At 46.0% G+C, this 24,025-nt stretch overlaps 1 protein-coding gene across 12 annotated transcripts in view; it reads right to left on the bottom strand.

Annotated features, from left to right (window-relative positions):
- The window catches only part of CEP112 (centrosomal protein 112), a 415,603-nt gene that overhangs the window by 41,800 nt on the left and 349,778 nt on the right, over window positions 1-24,025 (bottom strand). The window lies entirely within an intron of this gene.

The raw sequence follows: 24,025 nt of genomic DNA, 5'->3' as shown, positions 1-24,025 counted from the left end.
TCAGTTGCCAAGTAGCTGTTGGAAATCAAATTCAGGTTCATCTGGGGGAAGCCGGGAACGGAAAGATCGGTAAATATCATTGTATCAATTACTATTTTAAGTAAAGAGGTGAACTAGAAAAGAAACAGGAGCCATTCAAACAATCCGATGTAATTATAGATACAGCACATGGGAAGTGACGGCGAACAGAGCACACTCTCAGAGCGTGACCGCAAAGATGCTAAATGAACTCTCAAAATAAAAATTCATTCAATCAAGACTCCTGAGTTCCTGCTCTAGGTTGAGGACTGTGATAGTTATTCCAAATAAAGCAGCGAAAGAAAACAGACAAAACAAACTCCCTGCTCTCACGGGGCTTCTGCTGTACTGGGGCAGACAGTAAGCAAACAGTGAGCGTAATATACGTCAGTGGTAAGTGCGGAGGGAAAATAATGCAGGGGAGGAGGCTATTCCGGAGCGTGGTGAGGAGGGTGTTGCAAGTTTAAACAGATGGCCCAAGACAACCTAACTGAGCCAAAACCTGAAGGAGAAGAGCGAGCAGGTCACAGAGACACGTGCAGGAAGAACCTTCCAGGCAGGGACCCCTGCACGTAACGGGGGCCAAGTCACGTCAGGTCCCGTGAAGCCTCAGAGGGCAGGTGAGGAGTTCAGGCTTTATTCGAGGTAGACGGGGGCCCCTGGAGGGCCGTGGGCAGCAGGGTTGCTTTGGTTGCCGTGAAGAACAGACTGAAGAGGGACACGGGCGGAGGCAGAGAGGCAGGGTCGAGGCCATGAGAACGCACTGGGAAGGTGGTGGAGAAACTGGACCAGCCGGGGGTGAGGCAGTGGTCGAGGCCATGAGAACGCACTGGGAAGGTGGTGGAGAAACTGGACCAGCCGGGGGCGAGGCAGTGGCAGATTCGCAGTCTGTCTGCAGATAGAGACCGCAGCCCCGGGACAAGGATGCAGAACGTGGAAGGTAAAAAAAGAGAAGACGACTCCGGGATTTTGGCTTGAGCAGGTGGAAGACTGCGGTTGGGGAGGTTCGGGAGGGACAGGTGTGGGGGGAGAAGGTCTGGAGCTCAGCCTGGGGTATGTCGAGCGTGGGATGCCTGTTCCACATCCAGGCCGAGATGCTGGGTGGCAGCTGGGGAAGGGTCTGGAGTTCAGGCACGATGTCTCAGTTTGTATCCACTAAAAATTCCTTCAGTGCGATTCCAGTCTTTTCTCCACGTAGATAGAGACCGTGGTTCTTAACCTTCTTCTGGTGTTCTAGCTCCACTGGAGCATCTGGCAAGTGCTGTGTGGTCACTCCCCACGTGGAAAACAGCGCTTATTATTTTGCCTGTGATTTCAGGGAGTCCAGTTGCCTGAAGCCTGTCCACGGATGGACCCCAGGCTAAGAACCTCTATTTAAAAGAGTATAATGGTTTGAGAATGAGGGCAAAGGCTTTAGGGGCTTTTTGATATTATACCTGATTATAAAGTCCATAATTCAACCAAATCTTACAATGAGCTTAAAGCTCTATTTTTGTTTAAAATTCTGTTATTGTGGTCCATTTCCAAAAGGATGAATGCAGTTGTTCCTATGCTTTTTGACCAAGTAGCACTTTTTTTTCCTTTTGATAATCTTGTACCAATACGTAGGATCCTATCAGCTGCTCTTATGGCATAATCTGGGAGAGGAATGAATACAGTGCTGGGAAGGATGTTTGCACGTGTTTTTCTGTTCCCACTCTTTTCTGCTCTCCATCCTCATACTGCGGGCAGAGTGATCTTAAACCGAAATGTCACGCCATTCCCGCGCTGGGGTGCTTAGACACCACCGCAGCGCCCCGAGACGCAGCTCAAACTCCCCAGCAAGCGTGGGGCTCAGGGACCTTCGTCTCCCGGCTCTGGCCTCGCTGATGTCGCTGCTACGACCAGTAACAACAGGGGCTACCGTCAACTGGGTGGACTTTAGTTTTAACCCTCTTTGCAATCCTGCGCAGCAGGTAGTCTTTCATCCCCATTAGGAAGGACAGAATTGAGGCTCAAGGAGGTTAAAGACCTTGCTCGGGTCCGTGTGGCCAGAAAGAAGGCACCAGGCTGGAATTTCAACACACTGACCAAGTTCAGTACGTTTGTTCTCCTCCACGCTGCCTTTCTCCCCCTGCACCTGTCTTCTTTGCCTTGAAGCTGTCCCATCCGCTCTGCTCGCTGGTGTAACCTCGCTGACCTATCCTGAGAGCAAAGCATGGACGCCTCTGGGCTTTCATCCACCCAGAGTTTGAGGGACTCGATCTCTGTGTCCGCGTGAGGCTGGGGCACCTGAAGCGCAGGGCTCTCACCTCCTCACGTCTGCCTGCCTGGTGCCTGGCGCACGCTGGACACTGAATCCGTGTCTGGGAAGGAACCAGCACACATCTGAACTACTTCCCCAAGAAAATTTACTTCAGTCATCAGGGCTTCCAACAGTCCTTAATGTGGCACGTTAAACTAAAGGGTATTAAGTTTCTCAAGATACAGAGAACACAAATATATCTTCCAAAGGTCTCTATCTGTACATGCATGTTACATATGTATATACCTATGATACTATTATTTGCAATATAATATTGTCTGGTTTCTGCCACAATAGAAAACAACACTCTCTTGTTTCTTTGTTTGTTTTAGTTTTTAGTTTTACTTCACAGAAAAGAACACAGGAGACATGAATCTCCTTTTTCTTTTAAACAGAAATGTGCCCTCCCTCCGCCTGGCCTGCATTCTTCCCCTCACCAGCAGAGCCCTGGGAGCGGCCGCACTTGGGGGTCCCCGTCCTCCCCCAGCCTCTCAGCCCCCATCACCTGCCCCCCAGGGGTGACAAGGGGGTGGGACCAGGAGCTGCCAGAGGAGTGGAGGCAGAGTTATCCTTGACAAGCTGAGGTTAAGGTGCTGGTGGGGTCTCCGAGGGGACCCGTCACGCTGGGAGGGGGGTCTCGACAGTGGAGAGGGGCTTGGGCCGAGGTGCGGATGGGGACGCTTCCTTGGGGAAGGCAGTAAGAGGAGGAGAGAAAAGAAGAGGTCAAAAACCTGACCCTTGACCCTCACGGGACGCCCACACTGAGAGCAGGCGGAGGGCGGGGAGGCGAGAGGCCTGGTGAGAACGCACAGGTGCAGGAGGGCGGCTGAGGAAGGGTCAGTACCGTGAGGGTCCGGCCAGGGTCCCTACGAGAACAGGGAGCAGGGTTAGGCCTGATGCTTTCTCCACCCTTCACACGGTGAAGTGCTATTAATAGTCCTATTAATCCACCACACTTCATCAATACGATCGAAACAGAAGTGGAATTACATTTGCTTTTCAAAAAGGTACCACTTTTCAAATTTGCTCATAGTTTAAAGATGTAAAACAGAGAAAGCAGTGTGTCTAGAAATTCGTTTTATTATCTATTAAAAATCAGTTGGAACTAGTATATATTGTATGTCAATTATACTTCAATAAAAGAAAGAATACATTTTTAAAAAGAAAAAAAAAATAGGTGACTAATGAGAACCTGCTGTATGGCCCAGGGAACTCTACTTGGTGCTCTGTGGTGACCTGGATGCGAGGGAAACCTGAATAAGAGAGGATGTATGTATACGTATAACTGATTCACTGGGCTCTACACCAGAAACTAACACAACATTGTAAAGCAACTATACTCCAGTAAAAACAAGCAAAAAAACTAAAAAAAAAAAAATCAGTTTAAAAAAATGGAGAGTAACCAAGTAATATCCCACTTTCCAAAAAGTTAAAATGTATCAGACTAAAGGAAAAGGACAGCTGTTCCTGGTCTCATATTCTAAAAAGTTATTAGGTCATTAGATGTTCATCCTCAGTTCGCCAGAGGCCTGTGTGAACATGACCACAACTACTGAGTGAGCACAAGAAGGACCTTTCTTTTCAGTTGTGGCTTCTTTATTCAAAAACCTTCCAACGTGACATTTGACACACCCACAAAACACAACTTTTACTTTATTCCTGAGAAAAGCCCAAGATCATTAAAGAATGGAATGTCCAACACTGGGTCAAAAATCTAAAACAAAATCCAACTTGAACGGCTACGCTGTTTATTCTGCAAAAGTAGGCCCCGCCTCAGCTCTGCTGTGTGAACTTGCATCACTGCTGAAAGACAGTTCTTTTCTCCCAGTTAAACCTGCCTTTAACTGCCATGCAAGTGGGCTTGCTGGGGGTGGCCAGCCTCGGCCGGCTCTCAGAGCACATCGTGGGGACTGTGAACAAAGAATGACATTTTCCAGAAGAAAAGCGTACACGACATAAGCAGCTCTGCAAGAACAGCGAGGGCAGGCCACACGCTTTAAAAGGGAGCCAGATATAGGATATTTGATTTGTTTATTTAAAATAGGAAAGTAGTGAGAGCACATTAAAGTGTAAAAGATTTGACAGTTTCACGGACTCTCCAGGGTGAGGAGAAGCCAGGGTAGCTAATGTGCCCCGAGGGGCACCTGTGAGGGTCCCAGAGCTCTGCTGTTCGTCGGAGAAAGAGTCTTATAGTCAACGCTCTTTCCATAAAACTTATAAACATGGTTGGAGGCCAGCTGCTCAACCTGTAAAGCCACGCATTAGGGATTCTGTGGTCTCACTAAAAACCAAAGTATCGAGGCGCTTCCCTGGTGGCGCAGTGGTTAAGAATCCACCTGCCAACGCAGGGGACATGGGTTCGAGCCCTGGTCCAGGAAGATCCCACATGACGCGGAGCAACTAAGCCCGTGCGCCACAGCTACCGAGCCTGCACTCTAGAGCCCGCGAGCCACAACTACTGAGCCCATGTGCCACACCTACTGAAGCCCGCACGCCTAGAGCCCGTGCTCCGCAACAAGAGAAGCCACTGCAATGAGAAGCCCGTGCACCGCAAAGAAGAGTAGTCCCCGCTCGACGCAACTAGAGAAAGCCCACATGCAGCAACAAAGAACCAACGCTGCCAAAAAAAAAAAAACAAAACACCAAAGTATCTCTCATAGGTCTGAGCCAATTAAACAAACATGAAGTGATGGCAGGTACATGCCTTTTAATAATGGACACATGAAATGCAAGTTTGTTTGAATTATAAGTGGTTAAAAAGTTATTTAATAAAGGAAAACTTCATTGGAAAGGAGAAATACTGGGCTGTAATGATACAAAAGATAGAGTCAGAGTGTCCCTAGTGTACAAGGCATGACAGAGGCTTTCAGACTTAGGATTTAGCACAAGTTTTTCTAGAGGTTTCTGACCTTGTCTTTGGCCAAACTCTCAGCCAGGTCCTCCCCTCATCTGAGGGTGGGACTGGGGGGCGGGTGTCCACGTGGCCGGCCGAGCGCGCAAACTTGTCTCATAACCCGGGACACCTGCACCGCAGGGTCTCACCAGACAGCATGATCTCAAACTCCCCACTTTCCCATCTTTACCAAAAACCTCAGCTGTGAGAAATGTGGAGAAACCCGCTTGCAGATCGAAACGGAATCAGTAGTACAGGAGTCCCCTTTCTCCTGAATCACACATTCTACAGAACCGTGCCCTCCGCCTTTTAGGAGTTTTCAAACCGGTTCTGACCTGAGATTTGCTGTGTCTTCTGTGCACCCTGCCTCAGTCTGTGTTGCCAGGTCGTGGCTCATGCTTGTGTCTGGCTTTGTCACAAGTCACCACGAGGTCGGCGGTACATCTTCTGGGCCAGCCGTACGTTGAGGGCTGAAGCGTAAACGGCTCCTTCCCTGACTTCTGGCCCACAGAACATGTTCTCCCAGAAGTGGGACCTTGAACGGTACAGTGTTCTTTTATTTAAAGGGACTGGATTAAAGCAGATGTCAGCAAAAAAGATTACGGATGAAGTTTTGCCCTATATAAACATAAAACTGGGGTTCTCAAAGTCATTGATTTCGCGTTAAGTCTGCGGTCAGGAACCAAGGCAGCCGACGAGCCTCCGCGGGGTGAGACACAGAAGGGGCCTCACCAGCAGCAACTCCGCGTAGCCAAGGAGATGAGCAGGGAAGACAAGCAGGGCATCTGTATGAAAGATACTGCCAAGAAGAAGTCAGTCCCGCAAACTGCTAAAAACTGGTGAAGCCGGGTGGTGGGTAGATGGGGATTCTGCATATTATTCTCCCTACTTTCGCGTAGGTTTGAAAGTTTCCATAATAAAGAAAAAAAGAATTTTTAAAGCTTTTTCTACTTAAAAAACATGAAGTCACCATATCCTTCCTTTCATGAGGTTTGAATTTACTGTTTTACTTCAGAAAAAAACAGATGATTCATTCGTCCTTCAGTGAATAGGCGGGATGTGTAAGGATTTCCCCATGTATATTTTGGAAGCAGGGAGTGGGGTGTTCATATTTTGACCTAAGGAGAAGATAACAGGAAAGGGAAGGCTTACTTATATTTTTATTGAGATACAATTTACTTATGGTAAAACTCTAGAATTTCTTAAAAAAAATGGTGATGGTCTGTTTTCCATTTAAAACATGTAATATGATTTAAAAGTTTGTGTCATAAAATATCTGTTCAGATAATAAAATCTTGCTATAAACCGTCTTCCACTGATTGGTTTATCCATCACAGAGAAATGACACCTAACCTGTGACTACAGTGAAGAGACACAAATTATAAAAGGGAAGTAAGGAGAACTCTCATTTAAACCTTAACTGCCTTTTTAACAATGCCCAAGATTACAAATGGTGCTGACAATATTTCTGATCAGTAGGTTTTCTTTGACAGGTAAATTGACACAGAAACAGCAAATGTTTTTCTTTCTACTACTGCTAACCGAAAGTTAAGGGAAAATTAAATAAAACAATAAAATCTCATTACTTTTGTGTCAGCTCTATGGACTTACTTTTTTTAAAAAAAATCACATCTTAAACAGTTGGGATCCAGCAAAAAGCCCAAGCCCTGTGCCCCAGATGAGGAGATACAAATCTGGGGTTAGGGGAGATGACACAAGAGCAGAGAGTGATGTTTTGACTGGGTTGTCTCACTGGCTATTTACGCAGGCCCCTATGGCTCCTTTTTTATTTTATTTTATTTTATTTTATTTTATTTTATTTTATTTTATTTTATTTTTAAGTAGGCTAAACCTACTAACAAAAGCAACAAGTCTTCTTCAGCTGAAATGCCAGTCAAGATTTCTTTTAAAGTGGTTTCTTCAGACCTACCCAGAATGAATAACAAACCGTAAAAAAGTTTTATTAGTGATTCTGTAGAACCGAGAACAGGTTTGTACTCTAGATGTAAAGTTACTGAACTAGAACCACAGTTACTGCCGAGGCCACTAACATATTCAAAACACAATAGTATAATTTTTTTCCTTTAAGGCTTCCATTCAGGCTTTTAATTTTTTCACACTCCATGCAAGTACCTTTTTTTCTTTTTTTAACCCTCATAAGTCAGCCTCTTGTGGTACTGGTATGAAGAAAAGGGGTTTTAATACATATGACACTCTTCACATGAGGCAAAATTCCTTTCCGGTGAAAACTTTTTAGTTGTTGCAACAAACCGCATGAATGAGAAATTGCACTTTGATATGAGCTATTGTTCTAGTATTTGTTAGGCTACTGATCCAACAGAAAAGGCAAAAGTATTGCAGCCAATATAAAAAACAAGAGTAGCACTTTCACCAAAGAACACGAAAGTTTTCACTTTCCCTCTCTTTTCTTCTCTCTCTCACCTATTTTCAGGCCTTTAAAATTTCCTAAAAACCTCCCTTTAAAAGTCTTAAAACTGTACTTTTTAAAAAGTTAAGTGTTTCTCAGTCTTCACAGAGGTTCCAGGAAAAGAAATCATGTTATTCCAAAACTTGGATGATCTAAGGAAGCTGGAAGTTCCTAACACACCTCGTTAATGATCCCCAGTCACACAGAGACCGTCCTGACATCACCCACGTCTCCTCTGGGAGTGGCCAGTACATCTGTACTCAGGAAATTCAAAGCACATTTGCCCTACTGCGTCCCTCCAGACAGCTTCACTTGCGAGCACATTCTTATCTCGGGTGGTAGGAATCTAGGATCAAGTTCAAGAAGCCCGGCTACGACGTTTCAGGATCTCAGAGGAATCTCCTCATTCAGCCTGTGTGATAACCACCTGGACTGCAGTCAGTCTCTGCAGAAGAGACCACCCCTCCTCTGCAGGAGCCCAGGGAATGGGGAGCACCCCTAAGTCATTTGTTTAAATTCTTACTTACTTACATGGCTGCTCGTTCACACGTGCAATCCCTTGAGCCTGCACCATCATTCCAACCCCTGCCAACAAACGTGAATTTCTACCCTGTTAAACCTGAAGTCATATTTCTCACTAAGTCAGTATGTCCCCTCTATATGATAACATATTTATGAATTGTGAATTCATCTGACTCTCCCCCTGCATCTTAGACTATGAGCTTCACAAGGGTAACACTCCTGCCCATATTTTTAAAGTAATCTCTGAAATGCTTAGTAAAGTGTTGGCACTATGGTAATAGTAGTTACTGGTGACATGAACCAGTTATATAAAGAACAAGCTGCTTCACTGTTCCTGCTAAAATTTCTCCAGATTTCATTTCCCCCCTCAAATTACATAACTACCTTTCCTTACTGTGTCCCTAGATAAAAAGGTCTGAGGTTTACCCAGTCTGCTCCCTCACCTGTCCAAAGGGGTGCCCCTTCTTGTTTCCTCAAGAGAGTACATCCATCAGTGCCCTCATTTCTCTTTTCAAATTCTAAGGGGTTGGTCACAACTAGCGGACATTTAGTCCTGTCCAAAATGGCCATCGAGACATTGGTCCAGGCCAAAAGGTCCTTGGTGTTTGCTCCTATCAAAACGACCACTGGATTCAAACAGCCCATTACATTTCTTTATACTTTGGTTTATAGAATAAATGTATTAAAGATACTATCCTGTTTTATTCGTCCAATAGTTGTGCTGTGGCTGCAACTGCCAACGATAACCCCTCCTGCTTCGGTGGCCGGGCACAGGGGTAGGTAGATGGGCTGGGGTCCAACTCTTACAGAATTGCGGGGTTCGTATTAAGTATGTGCACCAAGAGGAGCCCTAAAGTTAGAGAAACGCGCAGAGGACGGCAAGTCGGAGCTGGGATCTCGTGGCGCGTGGTGTGTTGATACGTCACCGGGCATCTGGTCGTCCAGTAAGGGTGGAGTTTGAAGGGAGGAGCCTGGCCCAGCCTCCATGTAACACGGGCAGGGACAGAGCACTGGCTCTGGGGGAGCGAGGACAGGCGTGCTCTCCTGATACACGGCGGTCGCGTGTGACAGCCACCGTGAGGGGACACCAGGCATCTAATTAACCCGCCCACCGCTGCCCCATTGCCAGGGGTTAATGGGAGATGTTCTCTTGAATCAGTGTCCTGTAGATGTACCATCCTGGTGGGCCACAAGAAGCATCTGCTGCTCTTTGGAGGGGTTTCAGGGGGTGTGACCCCCATACGTACCTGCCAGTCAGCATGGGCCACCGTGCCCTCAGCTGATGGCCACCTACTGGCTGCCCCAGCCCAGCCAAACGGGGTGCGGAATCCCTCAGACATTAGTAAGGTTCCCCTACAAGTAAACCAGTGATCACGGGTCAGATGGCTACAAAAGAAAAAAGACAGCCCTTCTTCTGTTGCTTGGCAACATAACACCTTTATTTGAAAGTTCTCAGTGGAATATGGCAGCAATAGTATACTCACAAAGAGAAAAGCCAGTGCTACATGATGCTGGTTTTTGTTACCATTTCCACTCTTTTAACAGGAAGAAGAGTAAAAGGCACTGACACCACGAAGAGAGGGGCTCTGCAGTGCCTGAAGGACGACTAGTCGGGATCTGGATAACATGACAATCATTCCAGGTGGGACCAGAAAGCATCTGCACAAGGTCGATGCTGAAGGGGAGATAAGGAAACCCGACAGGTTAAAACGACATGCAGAGAAGAATCAAACGCAAAGCCATGGAAGAACTCTCGCCGTGATATTCGTGATGAAGGAGTCCTGATAATGCTGCCAGAAAGAACTCATTGAAGAGGCAAGTGAACCCAATTTCATTGCATGGAATTGAAATTCCAGATGAGTATAAAGTGACCAGATGCAGAAGACCATTTCCTGGGCACGATTCAGGTGCTCAAGACAATGAAAGAATTCTTATTTGCACAGCTTGTGACACTATTTGCTATTTAGGTGCCAGGCACACTATTCAGTGACAGCACCTTCAAGCGGCACCGACACAGGTCACGCAGGTACGGACCGTGCGAGCTGCTGTGTGAAGCTACACTGTGCCTCTGATGGACCCTTTAACCGTGAATAGGCAAAAGGACACTTACGAATACATACATGAGAACACACTTGCACTTGCACAGGGAAGAAGTCTCAGCATTAACCCTTCATTGTGCAGACGGGTTTCAAGATTGCAACTATGACTGCAATTCAACTACTCGACCCAACGCAGTTGTAAGAGGATGCCTGTTTCACTTTTCACAATCACTGTGGCGAAAAATACCTTCTTTGGGTCTAACGTGGGGGTGTATGACAACGGAAAGTAACACCTGTACACCTGTAAGCGTGCATGCGTGCTGTTTAAACTTCCACTTGCGCCTTTGGAAGATGAAAATGACACTTTGGAGTACGCTGTGGAGAAGGCAGAAGAAAAATCAGATGACCGAATAGATGGTGCTGAGGGTGTATGTCCGTGGAAGGACTGTCAGGGGCAGAAGACCAGACGCCCCAAGAGTGCAGCAGAAACCTGGAGTGTTCACACATCAGTCCTACACGGTGATCACAGGACAGACAGCCCAGCCGAAGCTGGCACAGCACATTTCAGAAGCTGGTCATAGCGCATCACCCTTCCACGTGGAGATTTACTGAAGCGCTAACAGACAAACGGCAAAGCCACGAGCAAGCTGTCACCCAGGTTCCTGGTGGTCACGCTCAAGTACAGCTCCAACTTCGCAACAACACTGACAAGATCAAATTCATACAACCGAAACTGTACACAGATATAACACATACAATGCCAATACGTACTTGAGAGTAATTGCTCATCGGTTCAAGAGTAATCCTGCTGACTTCATGATGAGGAAGAACAAGAATAAATGTAGAATCCAAAATTCACCATGAATGACAATAAAAATAACGTCAATAAAATTTTAACTAGGTTAGATGTTTGTACTATTTAGTGAATCGTGGACCCAATGGCCGTTCTGGACAGGACCACGTGCCCTGCAAGGCTCGGTCACACTGCTGACCCCTCCCTCTCTGCTGAACCTCTCTCAGCATCTTGTCTTTCCCCGCTGCGCGCTGGAAACTGGCCCCCTTGCGCGTGTTGTTCGGGAGGACGGACGTCAGCTCTGGGGAGACACTCTTCCCGGCCCCTTTAATCCTGACGCTCTTTTTTCCCCTGACGGCCACGTTTCTCAAGCATTTTACTCCATGACCCATATTCTCCCCCATCAGCTACCACTTTCCTCACCTGGAGCCTGACTTCGGTCTCCACACCTTATTAAACTTGCTCTCTGCAAGGGTAGCAATGAAGCTTTCCTTGCCAACCCAATGGCCCTTCTCGCGTCTCTATCTGCCTTGACCTTTCTGCTGCCCTGACCACTGTGAAAGCCTCTCCTTCCAGAGAGCTTCTCCTCTAACACCACGAAACCCTGGTGACCCTCCGCCCTCTTCCAGCTTTTTGCCCCTCCTCCTCCTCCTGTTCTTCCCTTTAAATTGTGGATCTTTCCCAAACCACGTTCTTATCGCTCCATTTCTCTCTCTAAACAGACTTCTTTAGACAATCCATTTCATACATTAATAAAAGTATGTCTATAATCTGAACGCATAACAGGCCCTGTGTCAAACGTTACCCTGGAAAAGCACTGGCTCCTGTGTATATGACAAATTTATAAAGGAAGAGTTACATCATGTAAACAGCACTAAAGAGAAGTCTTGGCAAGCGTGGAGGAAGGCAGGACGTGGGAAGGAAGACCAGCAGGGAGGTGAGGTGTGCCTGGGGGGCGAGCAGGGAAGGGGTCCGCACAGATTCACTGCAGAGGACAAGGCGTGGCCACGCGGAGGGCAGGCTGCTGGCGGCACAGGGGGCCTGGCAGGCGGACGGTGGGCCTGGAACCAACTAGCAGAGGCAGCCTGGGCTCCCGTGATGGGCCTCGGGGGCCGAGGGGACTATGGATTCTATCCTGCAGTAAAGGGAACCGCCAAAGGGCCCACGGTGACCAGCTGGACAGATCAGGAAGAACATCCAGGTGACAGTGTGGCAAGTGGTGGCACTGAGGCCCTCTAGAAGTGCTTTCAGAGCCTTGGCCAGACACACGCGCGAATCCACGGGACCAGCCGGGGAAAGAGCGTGTCTCCGCTCTGCCTGTCAGTGTGGTAGAAAGCTGTGCTCGAAGCCTCACAACCACCTGTGCCAAGGCTGGGCACAGGGATTTTGCCGAGAGTTAGGAATACAGAATGAGGCAGAATGGCAAGTTTCAGGTCAGTGAGAGATGTTGCGGAAACCCTAAAAAAATAAAAAGAAATTTTAAAAGCACAATTTTACAGACTGTCTAACATAAAATGTGCAGGACCATCTGCCTTGGGAGGTCCCCCTGTCAGAGCCGGGAGACCATCAGGAGGCCACCTCGATGCCACGAGGGCCGTGGGGCCGGCTTGGATAAGAGTTGGGGAGAAGGGATGGGCCTGGGGTGGTGGGGGGGGGGCACGCGGGGGTGGGAGAAGAGCCAGAGACAGAACCTCGGGGTTTGGTAAGAGCGCGCCGGCGCGGGTACGAGAGCGGAGGGTTAAGGCAGGACCCCAGCATCGGCGGCGAGCAGCCGCCACCCACCAAGGCGGGGAGCACGGTGGAATTAAAATGTACGGACAAGGAGAGAGAAAGATAAATTCCCCGGCGACACACGTTCAGAAGCAATATGACGGCAGGGGCCTGAGCATGAGAACACGGGGCCGAGGAAGACACAGCTCGGGGGCGGAGCGACCATGCGCGGACACGTGCCCGGTAACAGCGGGTCTACTGGGGCCTTCCTGCCGCCGATCCCCAAGCCCGGCCGCGCTCCCATCACCTCACGAGTCCTCCCTCCACCTGCTTCTCACCCGCGCGCACGGCTGTCAGCAGCGTCACGCCAAACCCACCAAGCTCAAGACGCAGCTCCGGGCGCCCCAGCAGCTCGCCCGCTGTCCTCTGGTCGGCGACGCAGCCGCCTCCCCGCGCCCCGGTTTAACGCGCGCAGTCCGCGGTGGGTCCTCCCCTCGCGCCCGCCACCCACCGGGGTCCCGGCCCCGCCCCGCCCGGGGCCTTGGCGCTTCTCCCCGCCTCGCCTGCATCGCTCTGCTTCTCCCTGTACGCCCTGCTGCCTCCCTTCAGAAGCCTCCAGTGACCTGAAATGACTCGGTTCAGTTGTGCTATGTTTAGACTTTAACGTGATCCATTAAAATGTAGGAAAAGCAGGAAGAAAAAGTTCCTAAGTCACACATTCAACAGTAACAATGATGCCAATGGTTTGCCTCTTAGAGTATGATGTCAAAAAAGGAATGATGGGTTGAATTACATCCCTGCCAAAAGACACGTTCAAGTCCTAACCCACAGAACCTCAAAACGTGACCTTGTTTGGACACAGGCGTGCTGCAGATGTAATTAGTTAAGATGAAGTCATACTGGAACAGGTGGGCCCTTCATCCAATCTGACAGGTGTTCTTAGAAGAAGAGGAGAAACACCCCGGAAGAGGTGGGCCACGTGACAATGGACGTAGAGACTGGAGAGTGAGCCACCTACAAGCTAAGGAACCCCAAAGATCACGGAGGACCCCAGAAGGGAACAGAGGCAAGGCAGGATTCCTCCCCGGAGCCTTTGGAGGGAGCCTGGCCCTGCCTGAGTTCAGACTTCTGGCCTCCAGAACTGTGAGACAACAACTTTCTGTTTTAAGCCCCCAGTTTTTGGTACTTTGTTATGGCAGCCCTAGGAAACTAATATACATGGCAAGAAAATTCCCTTGTTTTACATATTTTCTCTCTGAAACTCTACCCCGCCTCCACTCCTATCCTATTACCCAGTTCTACACCTCATTTCATCCATGTAAGGACCAAGAGTATTCCCATTATGAGACAATCTGGAAAACTGCATTAGGAGAGTATTACTGCTATTATATGTACTCACTTGTTTTCCTGTAATTTTGTGTACACAGTCCTATCAGGTTAGGAAGGAGCCCATTCCAATATCATGTTGGCACATTCCTACACGTGATGGAGAAAATTCCTAAGACGTGAAGGTAGAGATTGTTAGGTGAGCCTTTCCGGCACTCCCATTCAGAGAGGGGATGGAAATTATATATATGCCAGGTAAAGTGTTTTTCTTCTCTTTTTCTTTTTCACCCTTAGGATGCTGCAATATCTGGAGCCAATACATATGAAGGAGGAAGTTTAAAACCTTCCGTTTAAACCACTTAGAATGAGAGGGTTTGCAAAGACCCTGCTTAATGTTCAGCTGACACACTGTCAGAAACGTTTATCGTGCAGCCTTCTGAAGTTTCTTCCACTTCCTTTCGGTTATTGAAGCTTGGACTGCAGTTTGTTATCAGCAACAAAGCATACACATGATAGTGTTTTTACAGTCATTCTTTCAGTTTGATTTCTGAACTACTAAGCAAAAGTCAATTCTCTGATCAGAAAAATGATTAGTGACCTAGTTTCATGCTGAATGCACAACACAGCTGATTTCTGAGGTCACTTTTATATGGATCTGGAGACAGTGTAAGGGGCTTAGAGATGTCACTTAAGTGTTTAGCATCTTCGGATATAAAAATGTGCCACTTTACTTTAGGCTCTAATTCTTTCAGTGCAAATTAGGAAACAGCGACTTACATTATTGAGATTTCTCTGGAAGCTTAATTCCTAATATAAATATCTTGGCATTGACTATACCTCCAGCTCACATTTGTGCAAGAGGAAGCAAAACTCTTTCTAGATAATTCAACTGAATGATATTTTTAAAAATATATACAATGTGTTAGACATCATGTAGGAAGCAAAATGTGGAATAAGCCATGGTCTCACCTTTTAAGGCGCTTACACTATCTTGGAAGGTATGTGATAAGGACAAAAAGCAGGCGAGTTCTGTAAGTGTCTTAAGTGTCCAATTGAGAGAACAAAAGGAAAAGGAAAGGACACAGGAAGAAGTTCCACGACACCGCAAAGAAGCAAGCAGATCAATGCAGAAGGCGGGACATTCTACAGGCCAGCTGACTGGGCCTCTGCAGGAAGTCACCGGCGTGGAACAGAAAGCAAGGAGGGGTCTGCTTTAGACTGAAAAAGATACAGGATATGGAACAACCAAACATACTGTTCGGATTTTGTTTGGATCTTGATTAAGACAAATCAACTTAAAATGGCACTTTTGAGGAAAATTGGGGATATCTAATTATGAAGCAGGTATTAGATGATACTAAAAGATAATTGCTAATTTTCTTAGGCATGACACTGGCACCATGGCTGAGTGACACAGTGTCCACATTTTCCGAGAGGCATTCTGAAATACGTAGGATAAAATGACGGGATGTCTGGAATTTGCTTTAAAATATTTTCACCAAGAAAAAAAGGAGAAAATGTAAAACAAATATGGCCCAATCTTGATAATTGTTGAAGCTGCATGATGGATACATTGGAGTTCATACTACTAAACGCTCTACTTTTGGGTATGTTTGCAAACTTTTATAATAAAATTTTAAAAAAACCCACATACAATTAAATGACCTGGGGAAAAAGCACAAGGTGATGAGGAAAGTCTTCTGGTAGGAAGTGGCGTTTGGGAAAAACTTTGAATAACAGCAACAACTCTGACAGGCAGAGGTGGGGAAGGGGGAAGATTGTCTGCTAAAGAAACAGCATTTGCAAAGGTAAATAAGAGGAAATAAACCCACCCATATATGGTCAATTAATCTATGATAAGCAGGCAAGAATACATGATGGAGGAAAATAGTCTCTTCAATAAATGGTGCTGGGAAAACTGGAGAGCGACACGCACAAGAATGAAACCAGACCACTGTCTTACGCCACGTACAAAAATAAAGTCAAAATAGATTAAAGACATTCTTGAACGTAAGACCTGAAACCGTAAACCTCCTATAAGAAAACATAGGCAGTAAGCTCTTTGGTATTGGTCTTAGCAATATTTTTTTGGACCTGTCTCCTCAGGCAAGGGCAACAAAAGCAAAAATAAACAAATGGGACTACCTCAAACTAAAAAGCTTTTGCACAAGAAAGGAAACCATCAATAAAACAAAAAGGCAACCATCAACAGAATGAATGGGAGAAGATATTTGCAAGTCATATAACCAATAAGAGGTTAATATCCAAAGTATATAAAGAACTTATACAATTTAACATTAAAAAACTCAAACAACCCGATTAAAGAATGGACAGAAGACCTGAACAGACATTCCTCCAAAGAAGACATACAGGTGGCCAACACACATGAAAGGATGCTCAACATCACTGATCAATAGGGAGATGCAAGTCAAAACCACAATGAGATATCACCTCACACCTGTCAGAATGGCGATTATCAAAAAGACAAAAAATAACAAATGTTGGCGAGGATGTAGTGAAAAGGGAACCCCCATGTGCTGTTGATGGGAATATAAATTGGTGCAGCCATTATGGAAAAAAGTATAAAGATTCCTCAAAAAATTAAAACTAGAACTACCATACAATTCAGTAATTCCACTTCTGCATATGTATCTGAATGAAACGAAATAGTAACTCAAAAAGATATGCACCCCAATGTTCACTGAAACATTATTTACAGTAGCCAAGATATGGAAGCAATCTATGTGCCCATGGATAGATGAATGGATAAAGAAGAATGGAATACTACTCAGCATAAAAAAGAACGAAATAATGCCATTTGCAGCAACATGGATGGACCTAGAGATTATCATACTAAGTGAAGTAAGTCAGACAGAGAAAGACAAATACCATATGATATCACTTATATGTGAAATCTAAAAAAAAATGGTACAAATGAACTTATATACAAAACATAAATAGACCCACCCAGACATAGAAAACAAACTTATGTTTACCAAAGGGGAAAGTGGCAGGGGGGGAGGGATAAGTTAGGAGTTTGGGATTAGCAGATACACACTACTAAATTTAAAATAGATAAACAACAAGGACCTACGGTATAGCACAGGGAACTATATTCATTATCTTCTAATAGCCTATAAGGGAAAAGAATCTGCAAAAGAATATATATATGTATATATGTATAACTGAATCACTTTGCTATACACCTGAAACTAACATAACATTGTAAATCAACTATACTTCAATAAAAAAATTTTAAAAAAAAGAGAACTTGAAGGATTAAAACTTTTTGTGAGGGCTTCCCTGGTGGCGCAGTGGTTGAGAATCTGCCTGCCAATGCCGGGGACGCGGGTTTGAGCCCTGGTCTGGGAAGATCCCACATGCCGCGGAGCAACTAGGCCCGTGAGCCACAACTACTGAGCCTGCGCGTCTGGAGCCTGTGCTCCGCAACAAGAGAGGCCGCAATAGTGAGAGGCCCGCGCACCGCAATGAAGAGTGGCCCCCGCTTGCCGCAACTAGAGGAAGCCCTCGCACAGAAACGAAGACCCAACACAGCCAAAAATAAGTAAGTAAATTAATTAATTAAAAATGCAACTGCAGGAAAAAAAAAAACTTTTTGTGAGTTACTGAATTAATAGTAACTGTTTCCAGGTGTGTAAGCGTTACCCCTCTAATCACTAGGAGTAGCACGTGACAAATACAAAGAAAAGCCCTTAATAATGTTTTAACACCTTTCGCACTAACTTGAGTAAAAGACAATAATGTGCGAGACTTCATGAACTATACAAGAACTAGCTTGAATCAAAACACCCAGCACACTTAATGTAGGGATGCAAATGGTCAAAAAAATATTTTTAAGCAAAAACCAAAGCTGTTTCTTGGTAGAATGAAGCCAAAATATATTTGTTCAACCTTAACTTCATCAAAGGGTTGCTTTTACTAATGAATTATGCCTGTAACTAAAACCGTAAGGCTAGCACAGGTTTTTTGAAATGAATTGCCACCAACCAAACACCTACCTACAGCTTAAGATAAGGGTGGTTTCTCGTCAAAATTGGTAAAACTCATTTTAGTGCATTGCAAGATGTGGCCTAGGAAATCTGACTTTTTAAATAAATTTTTAAAAATTCTATTTCCTCATTGATTCACTAGCATGGCTTGTTGGCCCAACTTCAGAATAGCTAAGGCCTCTCAATCTCCCACTAGTAGATCCATCTCTGTTCTAGGACCTGACATCAATTTTAAAACTTTATGTTTTACTTCTTTTTATGTTTTTACGTTTTACTCCTGATTGTAAAATAATACATGCGAGTTGAAGAAAAACAGAAAAGCATAAAGAGGAAAATAAAATGTCCATACTCCCTGCACCCAGATACACCTCTCTGAGCCCAGCGTCTTTTTCCCGTCTCCTCCCCATGCGCACGAGAGCAGCACGGCTCACCGAGTGAGCTCATAAAGCCTCCATCCCCCTGTCTCCCACTGTTCCTCACCGAGTGAGCTCATAAAGCCTCCATCCCCCTGTCTCCCACTGTTCCTTTAATCTCGCTTCACGCACGCAGCTCTTCCACCCCTCGGTGAGAACTCAGAAAGGGCCTTGAGTTTCCAGGTCCCTCTAGTCCTACGGCCACTTTAAGCTGCACACGTGCTCTTGATCCACTTGGATCATTCTCAACACATTCAGTTTGTTCCTAATTCAATTTAATCTAAGGCAAGACACATTCAAGGGACTCCAGAACACCAGCCCATGATTTGTTATCAAGGCACTTCGACTTCCTGTTTGTCTTTGAACAGGGACAGCGGGGTGGTCCTGGGGGGGCCCCCGCACCCCAGCATCCCTGATGATGGCTGAGACGGGAGAGGATGTGGGGTGTCTCCTGGCCTCCTCCCCACGCTAGTTCTTCTAGGTTATGCTCCTCTGGGAACACCCCTCCACGTTTGCCTTCCCCTTGGCCCCTCGTGTGCTGCTCTCAGCCAGCTGGATGCGGGGGTCGTCTTGCCTCCCCACCCCCCATTCTGCAGAGAGCGGCCTGTGGGGCAGAAGTCTCACTTTCACCCAGTGCTCCTGCAACGGATGTGTATCACAAGCCCACTGTCCTCAACAGGACAATTCCCGAGATGCTGCAAGTGAGGGAAACTGGGGTGAGGGATGAATGGTTCTTGCCCTCATGGGGTAATTTTGATGTTTTTTCCTGTAACTCGCGGATAAGACACACAGAAGATGAATAATAGGACAAAAAATAAACACCTCTTTATCCACTTCTTCTGGGTCTCCGAGGAGACTATTCTGTATTTATATGTCAGGTGGAAAGTAGTCTGGAGAAAACGATGTCTAACATTGCTTATATCCCACGCAGGAATAGTTGCAAAGACTTTGGAGAATGGCGTATTAAAATGCTTGCGGCACTGACACGAAGCAGGGCCGGGTTACACGCAGCCCCACCCTCCATGTGTAGTGACCGCCCTCTTCCATCTGACCAGCAAAGCCCAGACCAACATATAATTTCTGCTGTGCCATGGGGCTTCAGAAGGGTTTTGAGCAACAAAAAAAGCCTTCTGCTTTCTCCCTAGCAAATGTAAATAGTGACCAAAATAGTACTAGAAAGTAAGCTGGGCTAGAGCTGTCTGGGCCCTGCTCTACTTTTCACTTTTGATGAGAAGATGTGAGTCTGTCCTCTGTGTAGGTGGGCGCACGTGTGACACTCAGAAGCAAGGACTAGATGGGACTCAGGGCTGTGCACCATGGAACTGTAACGAAACTTCGTTTATGCCAAAAATCACCTGTGCCAGGCTGAACTGGCTAATGCTGGGTCAGGAACGAGGTGAAAACTGGGCATAAAAACTAGGAAATGCAGACTCAAGGCACAAAACACATGGGAAGGGACTTCCCTGGTGGTGCAGTGGATAAGAATCTGCCTACCAATGCAGGGGACACGGGTTCGAGCCCTGGTCTGGGAAGATCCCACATGCCACGGAGCAACTGAGCCCGTGCGCCACAACTACTGAGCCTGAGCTCTAGAGCCCGCGAGCCACAACTACTGAGCTTGTGTGCCGCAACTATTGAAGCCCTTGCACCTACAGCCCCGTGCTCCGCAACAAGAGAAGCCACTGCAGTGAGAAGCCCACTCACCGCAACGAAGAGTAACCACTGCTCATCACAACTAGAGAAAGCCCGCGTATAGCAACAAAGACCCAATGCAGCCAAAAAAATAAAAATAAAAATCTTAAAAAAAATTAAAAAAAAACACAAACACACGGGAAGCACGTTCGAAGCATTCGCAGCCTAGTACACTGACAACCCAAACCCCACTGCAATCTCCATACATCAATCATTCTCACTTTTCCTGTGTTTTTTCTGGTTTCTGAACTTTATAGTAAGGTAGGTAGATGACATATGGCTCCCGAGTATTCTGGTAGCTTACGGAAACGCATAATGTAAGGTGGGAGTAGAGGATGGCTTTTCTAGCAGATAGTAGTGGTCTAGGGTGTTACCAGGTATGCAGACAATTAGAACCTGCTGATATAATTAAAATTATTACATAGCCTTCTGAAATTGCTGTTTTTATTTTGGGGAACCTCAAGTCCAAATCTGCAAAGGATACAAATTATATTAACTTTAGAAACAAAAACATAAGAAAATCTAAATATAGCCATTTAAGGAAAACCTATACTGTCTAAAGAACAATTTGGAAGTTATTTTAAGAGCCACGCCAAATTGTTGTGCTGCACGTTGGTTCCTAACAAAGCAAGTCCAGGTGGCAGCAGAATGCAAGTATCCCATGAATACAGAGTCCACTTCTGTCCCTCGAATCCTTTCAGAGCTGTGATTTCCTGCAGGCCAAGTCAGTTTACTCTCCTTCTGCCGTAAGCTCCCCTCCAAGGAGCTGAAGGACATGACACGCAAACTGCCTCTGCTCTCTAATTCTGGCCACTCTTCACACGCGCACACGAGCTTCCCAGCCACACTTGTAAAGGAGTCTTTGAATATCAGTTCTTCAAACCTTGAATATAATCTTCACCTAAGTTATGCAAGCATCTTCTACCTTCTCCTCTCCAAAAAGGATTTGATTTTTCCCAAGACAATATGTCCCTTTGAGCTTCAGTTTTCAAAAGTGAAAATTAGAGCAGGGCCCAGACAGCTCCACCCCAGCTCTAACACGCCCTCCCAGCCCCCGCCCACGTCTCTCTGTGTCCCACACGTTCGCATGCGTACCTATGTACATATATATATTTTTTCATTTCCCTCCCCACAGTGTAAATATGTGACATCTTTAGGTAATTCTGTTTGTCACATCTAATTTTCTTTGGGTTGTGATAACCCAACTGATCAAAGTGTTAAAAAGCCAACAAACCAGATATTTTACAATATTCTTTTTTGGGTGGAAGGTCTATATAGTGTCCAAATTTTCACCACTGACTTGGCAATTACTGGCCACTGATGTGAAGATGAACATTACCTAGCAGAATATGCTTCTGTCGGTTGGCTCTTCTCCCTTCACCTCTGGGTTCAGAGTGTGAGTGAGCGGCCCTGGCCGTCTCCCTCCCCGGATCCTACACTAATCAGCCACCTGTGTCCTTAGGCATGCTCTGAGGTCCTCCACTCCCTCTCCTCTGAAAACCTTAACTTCGCCTCCATTTTGTTAAATTAAGCAATCCCATATTCTGACCTGGTGAAAGAGACAATATCATTAAAGATCTATACACACGGAAACAGTGGGTATATTTAGGCAATAAAAATAGTCCCCTCTGGAAGCTTCTGAGTAGGGGAGGGACATGATTCGGTCTGTTTAGACATGGGGCTGATTTATCTGCTCTAGGGACACACAGAAGAGCTGGACGGGACGGAGCAGGGAGGCTCAGGAAGAGTCGGGAGAGAGAGGCAACAGGTGTAAATCGGGTAGAAAGCAAAGGGTGAATTCACGGCGCAGAAACAGCAGACTGTGCAGGAGTCAAGGAAGGGAAAAGGCAGCCGAGGAGCCAAGTATAGCTGGGGTCACGTGCGGTGAGAGTGGGGAGAAAACACACTGAGTTCTAGATTCTGAGAGCTCATCCACACAGGGGTGTCCACTCAGGGCAAACTAGGGTCAAAGTTGTGATTCTTCTGCAGAGCGATCCGAGGTGAGTTTACTGAGGGAAAAAATAGAGAAAAAAAATCATAGAGCATTGGTGCAGAATTTATATTTAGGGCTCCCAAAGAGAAAAGAAGACCCAGTGAGTACAACCATAGGGGATGTTTTAAGAGGAGTGTGGAGCAGTGGTTACCAGGGTCCACGGCTTCGCGACCGACAGCATCCATCCCATCACCAGCAACGTGACCTCGGTCACAGTAACCACCGCCATCCCCACTCTCACGGCTAATACGGAACACAAGTGGGCGGAAGTCGATCATTTTTAAGAGTGTGGTTTTATTAGCCGGTAGATGTAAATGCCAGATTCGTTTCTTCCTTCAACATACATTGAACGAGTGCTCACTATTTGCCATATACTGAACTGGACGCTGGGCATCAAGCAAAGAACCAGAAAGGAACGCACGGGGAGAAAGCAGAGACCAGCACAGCCCTGCTCTCCAGAGGGTATAAGAGGTCTAGAGGGGAGGCGGTCCAGGTGGCGGGTGGGAGGAGGGTACTCAGGGTCAAGTCAAAGTTTGTATCTGGGGGAAGAGGGGAACCTGAAAAAGCTTATTTAACCTCTATGTGTATGAAATATTATATTGTACCATTGTGAGACCCAGTATCCACCATTTATTACAATGTTTCTGTTGGGAAACGCCTTTCCATTTGGGTTGCAAGGGAGACATCTTCCTACAATAGCCTTGGTGGTGTGTGTAATCGATTCAAAATTTGGCGGGTAAAGGTGGGAATGAGAGTCGGGATCATGACACTATAAGGAGAAAAACAATTAGAGAATACGAGGCCACAAACGGGCATTTCAGGGGATGATGTGATTCTGAGGGCCTTGCTGGGAACCTGATGGGGCAAGAAAGTTGTTATGGCAAATGGCAGACTGGGAGTCATGCTGCAATCCCAGGTCTGGATTCTAGCAATTATTAATACTGCCATAACTTTTCAGTTAAAAATTGCACTTATACCTACAGAAGCCAGTCTCTAAACAATGGTGCAAATAATTCAAGCCTGAAGACATTCTCATCTGCAATGAAATGTATATTTACATGTTCCATTTTATTTAATTCCTAGAAAAACGCTGACCTTTAGGACTGGGCTCTCATTGGGAATTGTAATTTGCTCAGCTAAATAAATACGTATTATTGTAGGACTTCTGACTACACCACTCTTAAAAGCCTTTGCTGTGAATTTTAAACCTTCCCCAGAACCAGCCTCTGAAAGGACGTCGTGTACCTCAGGCAAGTGGCCAGATGGGCAGCACACGGCTCACTCTCTCTCTCTAAACTGTAATGATCTCACAGATAGGAAGGCAGGTTAGTCCCAGAAGACAGAGAAAAACTCCAACAAGACACCAGGAATAGAACAAAAATAAGGTTTTGAAACTGATCTGATGATTTTCAGAAATGCCATACTATGGTCACTGTACATAATTTTTACCTATTCTTTTGATTAGCGTTTTTTCCTCTCTGGCCTTTGAATCCTGGCTCTTCCTCCTGGCTCCAGGGCTTAACCTAAAAGCAGACATTTGGAAGTACATATTCTCATGCAGTATCCCCTAGCGCAGGAGCTATACTTTGTAGATGCCATATGATAAATACAAAGCACTGCTTTGAAAACTTTTTTTTTGGTCAAATCTCTTTTTCCAGACTCGCCTGGCTTTCAAGTTTTAATTTTCCTGCACACCATTTCTTGGAAAACTACTAGCTAGAGAATTTGTGCCCGATGAGGCATGGGTGGCGGAAGGTGAAAATGTTTCAAAGGGCCCCTGACTTCTTGGCCAGGAAGAAATACGGGACATACAAGTAGAGAAGCTGATTGCTCTGTCTTGCCCACTGATGGGCACTTGGCAGGCAGACCTTAGAAGCATCTGAAGCAATCTCACTCTAAAAACC

Source organism: Balaenoptera ricei, chromosome 20 (genome assembly GCF_028023285.1).
Source record: "Balaenoptera ricei isolate mBalRic1 chromosome 20, mBalRic1.hap2, whole genome shotgun sequence".
NCBI classification, from domain to species: Eukaryota; Metazoa; Chordata; class Mammalia; order Artiodactyla; family Balaenopteridae; genus Balaenoptera; species Balaenoptera ricei.
This window is presented reverse-complemented; position numbering and strand designations above follow the sequence as displayed.